The 7,398-nt window shown below is 43.9% G+C and overlaps 1 pseudogene; it reads left to right on the forward strand.

Annotated features, from left to right (window-relative positions):
* Positions 1-3,026: 3,026 nt before the first annotated feature.
* Positions 3,027-6,641, forward strand: LOC129042217 (heat shock cognate 71 kDa protein-like; annotated as a pseudogene).
* Positions 6,642-7,398: the final 757 nt, after the last annotated feature.

Below are 7,398 nucleotides of genomic sequence, written 5' to 3' on the forward strand. Positions count from 1 at the left end.
AAAGGCTCACTTTTTCTTCTCCTTGCCTCTTGTTATAGCAGGGGTTGCTGTTCCTCCCATCAAAGGCGAGGCTCTCATTCCTGCCTTGCATCTTGGCCAAGAATCTTTGGTAGGAACATAGAACTGTCTATCATCCCTTCACTCTCCTGTCTCTATCTCCAGCTCTTTCAGATCTTTTCTACTGATTCCATAATATGCACAAGTCATGTTCAATAAGAACAAAACAACACACACACACACACACACACACAGCCTTAACACGTCATCTCCACTCGTATCCCCTTTGCAACTAAACTTCTCCAAAGAATGGTCCATACCCTCTGTCCCATGACCTCATTTCCTGTTCATTCTGGATCCCAATCAGTGTCATCACCCAAGACGCTCCTGTTGCTAATGTCAGCAGACATGTTTCCATCCTCTTCTCTCCCTATCAGCGGTGGTGAATCATGTTAGCTGCCATGCCTTGGCTTCTGTTGGACCTGGCCTCTTCCTCATACCTTTGCAGAGCCAGTTATTCAAATAATGGTTGGCCGGAAGGCACTAGATGCACTCTTTTTCTCACTCTATCCCCTTCCCTACCTGACCTCCTCCTGTGGCTAATTTTGTATTTTTAGTAGAGACAGGGTACCTTTTTTTTTTTTTTTTTTTTAATCCAGAGGAAGGGAATTGTAACAGCTATTTCACGGGGTTGTTCTGAGGATTAAATGATACCTACACAATGTGCCCAACAGAGTTCCCTGTGCATAAAATTGCACATCACATACTCAGATACTCTTAGTCCCTTCTTCCTGTAACCAAGAGGAACCAACCACTGGTGAATCACAAGACAGAGAATTCCTGACCCGGTCCTCAGCCACAGTCTGCCTGTACTTCCTGCTCTCTGGGTTTTCGTGGTGTCTACCTGCTGCATGGTGGTCAAGGATGACGTCCTTTTGATAATCCATGCTCTTTGTCTTACTCCTTTCTCAGTAAAAACAGAAAAGGTTACATAAATAAGAAATAGGACATCGAGTCCAGGCACAGTGGCTCACGCTTGTAATCCCAGCACGTTGGGAGGCCAAGGAGAGTGGATCATTTGAGGTCAGGAGTTCGAGACCAGCATGGCAAACATGGTAAAACCCTATCTCTACTAAAAATACAAAAATTAGCCAGGTGTGGTGGCAGGTGCCTGTAATCCCAGCGACTTGGGAGTCTGAAGCAGGAGAATCACTTGAGCCTGGGAGGTGGAGGTTGCAGTGAGCTGAGATCGCACCACTGCACTCTCCAGTATGGATGACAGAGTGAGTCCCTGTCTCAATAAAAAATAAAAAATAAAAAAAAGCACATCGAGGGGTGGGGCTAGGCGAATTCTAAGACTATCATCAATTACTTTCAAACAAGGCAACTTGGCTGAGTGCAGTGGCTCACGCCTGTAATCCCAGCACTTTGGGAGGCTGAGACAGGCAGATAACATGAGGTCAGGAGTTCGAGACCAGCCTGGACAACATGGTAAAACCCCATCTCTACTAAAAATACAAAAATTAGCTGGGCAAGGTGGTACATGCCCGTAATCCCAGCTACTCGGGAGGCTGAGGTGAGAGAATGGCTTGAGCCCGGGAGGCGGAGGTTGCAGTGAGGTGAGATCCTGCCATTGCACTCCAGCCTGGGCGACAGAGTGAGACTCTGTCTCAAAAAAAATACTTGATCATTCCATTTTTATGTGATGCCTCACTAGGCACAATGCCTGAGACTACAGACTGGGACAGACAATGAAAATAAGCAAAGGGTGGAAAACACATTTCCTGATGCCTCCAACTTACCCGCCTAAGGAAGTCTTAACTAGACACAGTGGTTCTCAATCTCATCAGCTCCAACTCCCCTAAATATATAAATATACTTTTATAGTATATAAATAGATAAATACATTGTGTTTATTATCATCCTTGATATATAAATTTTATTTAATTTTTAATTTTTAATTTTTTTGAGACAGAGTTTCACTCTTGTTGCCCAGGCAGGAGTATAGTGGCGCCATTTCGGCTCACTGCAACCTCCGCCTCCCAGGTTCAAGCGAGTCTCCTGCCTCAACCTCCCGAGTAGCTGGGATTACAGGTGTCCACCACCATGCCCAGCTAATTTTTGTATTTGTAGTAGAGAAGGGATTTCACCATTTTGGCCAGGCTGGTCTCGAACTCCTGACCTTAGGTGATCCGCCTGCCTTGGCCTCCCAAAGTGCTGGAATTAATAGGCATGAGCCACTGTGCCCAGCCAAAATAAAAATTTTAAGTCAGTATATTTACTTTTGATAGGTATTGACTGGGCAGGACATAAGGGAGTCTTCGAGGGTGCTGAAAATGGATGTGGTTGATGTGAGTGTTGGCTACATGACTGCATTCCTACATAAAAAGTCACTGAAACCCAGGCATGGTGGTGTATAACTATAGTCCCAGCTTACTCAGGAGGCTGAGGAACAGGATGAGGATCACTTGAGCCCAGGGGTTCGAGTCCAGCCCGGTCAACATAGTAAGACCCTCATCTCTCTAAAAAAAAACCTCCTTGAACAAGGGATCTCTCTGTATTTGTTTTTGTAGCTGTATATGAATCTACAGTTATTTCCAGAAAAATCTGAATTAAAAATTAGATGTGGCTGACCGCGGTGGCTCACGCCTGTAATTCCAGCATTTTGGGAGGCTGAGGCAGGCGGATCACCTGAGGTCAGGAGTTCGAGACCAGCCTATCAACATGGTGAAACCCCATCCCTACTAAAAATACAAAAAAAATTACCCGGGTGTGGTGGCGGGCGCCTGTAATCCCAGCTACTTAGGAGGCTGAGCCAGGAGAATCGCTTGAACCTGGGAGGCGGAGGTTGCAGTGAGCCAAGATAGCGCCAGTGCACTCCAGTCTGGGCAACAGGAGTGAAACTCCATCTCAAAAAAAAAAAAAAAAATGCAGCTCATGGAACTTGCCTGCAGCCCTTGGGGTTCCTGCAGCTCTTGGGTTCCTGTGTCTTTTTTCGCTGTCTGAGCTGGACCTACACACCAGCAACCATGTCTAAGGGACCTACAGTTGGTATTGATCTTGGCACCACCTACTCTCGTGTGGGTGTTTTCCAACAGGGAAAAGTAGAGACAATTGCCAATGATCAGGGAAGCCAAACTACTCCAAGCTATTTTGCCTTTACAGACACCAAATGATTGGTTGGTGATGCCACAAAGAATCAAGTTGCAGTGAACCCCACCAACACAGTTTTCAGTGCCAAATGTCTGATTGGACGCAGATCTCATGATGCTGTTTTCCAGTGTGATATAAAGCATTGGCCCTTCATGGTGGTGAATGATGCTGGCAGGCCCAAGGGCCAAGGAGGATACAGGCAAGAGACAAAAAGCTTCTACCCAGAGGAGATGTCCTCTATGGTTCTGACAAAGATGAAGGACATTGCAGAAGCTGATCTTGGGAAAACAATTACCGATGCTGTGGTCACAGTGCCAGCTGACTTTAATGACTCAGCGTCAGGCTACCAAAGATGCTGGAACTGTTGCTGGTCTCAATGTACTTAGAATTATCGATGAGACAACTGCAGGTGCTATTGCTTATCGCTTAGACAGAGAAAGGTTGGAGCTGAAATAATTATGCTGATCTTTGATCTGGGAGGTGGCACTTTTGATGTGTCAATCCTCACTATTGAGAATGCGATCTTTGAAGTCAAATGTACAGCTGGAACGCCAGGCACAGTGGCTTATGCCTATAATCCCAGCACTTTGGGAGGCCGAGGCGGGCAGATCACTTGAGGTCAGGAGTTTAAGACCAGCCTGGCCAAAGTGGTGAAATCCCATCTCTACTAAAAAACAAATACAAAAAGTAGCCAGGTGTGGTAGTGTGCACCTGTAATCCCAGCTATTTGGGAGGCTGAGGCAGGAGAATCTCTTGAACCCAGGAGGTAGAGGTTGCAGTGAGCCAAGATCGTGCCACTGCACTCCAGCCTGGACAACAGAACAAGACTCCATCTCAAAAAAAAAAAAAAAATCTACACCTGGAGAACTACTTGGGTGGAGAGGACTTTGACAACCGAATAGTCAACCATCTTATTGCTGAGTTCAAGCGCAAGCATAAGAAGGATGTCAGTGAGGCTGGGCATGGTGGCTTCCACCTGTAACCCCAGCACTTTGGGAGGCCGAGGCAGGCAGATCACAAGGTCAGGGGTTTGAGACCAGCCTGGCCAACATGGTGAAACCCCATCTCTACTAAAAATACAAAAGTTAGCTGGGTGCATGCACCTGTAGTCCCAGCTACTTGGGAGGCTGAGGCAGGAGAAGTGCTTGAACCCAGGAGGCGGAGCTTGCAGTGAGCTGAGATAACACCTCTGCACTCTGGTCTGGGCAACAGAGCAAGAGTCCATCTCAAAAAAAAAAAAAAAAAAAAAAGGATGTCAGCGAGAACAAAAGAGCTATCTCACACCTTCGTATGGTTTGTGAATGTGGTAAGTATACTGTCTCTTCCAGCACCCAGGCTGGTATCGAGATTGATTTTCTCTATGAAGGAATCGACTTCTGTACCTCCATTACCAATGCCTGATTTGAAGAACTGACCTGAAGAACTGACTTGTTCCATGGCACCGTGGACCCCGTGGAGAAAGCCCTTCGAGACACCAAACTAGACAAGTCACAGATTCATGATATTGTCCTGGTTGGTGATTCTACTCATATCCCCAACCTTCAGAAGCTTCTCCAAGACTTCTTCAATGGAAAAGAACTGAATAGGAGCATCCACCCTGATGAAGCTGTTGCTTATGGCACAGCTGTCCAGGCAGCCCTCCTATCTGGAGACAAGTCTGAAAATGTTCCAGATTTGCTTCTTTTGGATGCCACTCCTCTTTCCCTTGGTATTGAAACTGCTGACGGGGTCACGACTGTCCTCATTAAGGGTAATACTACCATTTTTACCAAGCAGACACAGAATTTCACTGCCTATTTTGACAACCAGCCTGGTGTGCTTATTCAGGTTTATAAAGATGAGCATTCCATGACCAAGGATTACAACCTGTTTGGCAAGTTTTGGGGCTTTTTAATTTTTTTTTTTTTAATGAAGAATAGATGTTTATGTTGGCTCATGGTTCTGCAGGCTGTACAGGAAGTGTGGTGCAAACATCTTGCTTATGGCATGCGCCTTAGGGAGCTTACAATCATGGTGGAAGGTGAAGGGGAGCAGTGTATCACATGGCAAGAGAGTGAAGAGGAAGATCCCAGACTCTTTTAAACAACCAGATCTCACATCAACTAACTGAGCAAGAACTCACTCATCGCCAAGGGAATGGTGCTAAGCCATTCATGAAGGATCCGCCCTCATGATCAAATCACCTCCCACCAGGTCCCAGCTTCACCTCTGGAAACCAAATTTCAACATGACGTTTGGAGATAGAAAACATCCAAACCACATCACAAGGTCTCTAGATGGGTTTTCTCCCTGAAAAAGCTATTTCCATTTCTAAGTATGATATATAAAAGAAACATAAAGGAAAGAATTTTGAAATGCATTTTCATCTTATCACAAATTTATTGAGATATTATTAACATACAATAAACGTCATTCTTTTAACGCATACAATTTGATGTGTTTTGGTATATACACAGTGATATACAACTATCACTGTTTTCTAATATTACAATACTTTGGCTGGGCACGGTGGCTCATACCTGTAATCCCAGCACTTTGAGAGGCTGAGGCAGGAGGATCACTTCAGATCAGGAGTTCAAGACCAGCCTGGTCATCATTGTGAAACCCCATCTCTACCAAAAATACAAAAATTAGCCAGGTGTGGTGCTGTGCACTTGTAGTCCCAGCTACTCGAGAGGCTGAGGGAGGAGAATTGCTTGAACGCGGGAGGCAGAAACAGAGGTTTCAGTGAGCTGAGATCATGCCACTGCAGTCCAGCCTGGGCAACAAGAGCAAAACTCTGTCTCAAAAACAAACAAACAAAAAACAACAACAAAAATATTATAATAGTTTGATCAACCTGAAAAGAAATCCCATATCCACCAGCCATCATTCTTCATTCACTTATTCCTCCCTCTAGAAAACATCAATCTACTTTCTGTCTCTACGGATTGGCAAGTTTGAACTCACAGGCCTACTTCCTGCACTCCACTGTTCCTCAGATCGAAGTCACTTTTGACATTGATGCCAATGGCATCCCCAATGTCTCTGCTGTGGACAAGAGTACAGAAAAAGAGAGCAAGATTACTGTCACTAATGACAAGAGCCATTTGGACAAGGAAGATATTGAGCTATAGCCCAGGAAGCTGAGAAGTGCAAAGCTGAAGATGAGAAGCAGAGGGACAAGGTGTCATCCAAGAATTCACTTGAGTCCCATGCATTCAACATGAAAGCACTGTTGAAGATGAGAAACTTCAAGGCAAGATTAACAATGCAGACAAGCAGAAGATTCTTGACAAGCGTAATGAAATTATCAACAGAATCAGACTGCAGTGAAGGAAGAATGTGAACATCAGCAGAAAGATCTGGAGATAGTCTGCCACCCCATCATTACCAAGCTGTACCAGAGTGCAGAAGGCATACCAGGAGGAATGCCTGGGGGATTCCCTGGTAGTGGAGCTCCTCCCTCTGTCGGTGCTTCCTCAGGGCCTACCATTGAAAAGATTAATTAAGCCAACCAAAGAAAACATGTAGCATTGCTCCACACAGTGAAAATATGGAAGGACTTAAATTTGTAGCAAATTCTGTGGCAGCTTTAAAGTTCAGCTGCTATAGTAAATCACTGCGCATTCTCAATACTTGAATATGGAACATGTGCACAAGGGAAGGAAATAACATTGCACTTTATAAGCACTGTATTGTAAGTGGAAAATGCAATGTCTTAAATAAAACTGTGTTTAATATTGGAAAAAAATGAGATGCAGGTAAATGTTATGTTAGATGTAATTTACCCTAATTTTTTAAAAAATGAGATGCAATTCACACCTATCAGATTGGCAGACATGGAGAAGTTTAATAATACTCAACTTGGCAAGAATGGAGAAAAGGGAAATTCTTAAACACTTTAGGAGCATAAATGAGTAAATTACTATTGAGAACAACTCAGAATTACCTAGTAAGATTGGAAATGCAAATGTTCTATGAGCCAGAGATTCCAGTTCTAATAAACTATTGTGAAACACTCCCACATATGAACAAGGATATTTGTATGAGACATTCTTTGGAATATTGTTAGTAAGGGTGCAAAATTGAAAACAAAGTGTTCATTGGTGTTTTCTTTTATTAAAAAAATTTTAATTAAAAACTTTTTAAAGTAAAAATATTTCCCTTTATTAAAAAAAAGCAAGTAGTGTGTAAATATCAATGTGGAACAGGAAATGTGAATGGCAGTGTCTAATTTGATTCCACGGTTTGAGGAACTGTGCGTTG

Source organism: Pongo pygmaeus, chromosome 7 (assembly GCF_028885625.2).
Source record: "Pongo pygmaeus isolate AG05252 chromosome 7, NHGRI_mPonPyg2-v2.0_pri, whole genome shotgun sequence".
Classification (NCBI taxonomy): Eukaryota; Metazoa; Chordata; class Mammalia; order Primates; family Hominidae; genus Pongo; species Pongo pygmaeus.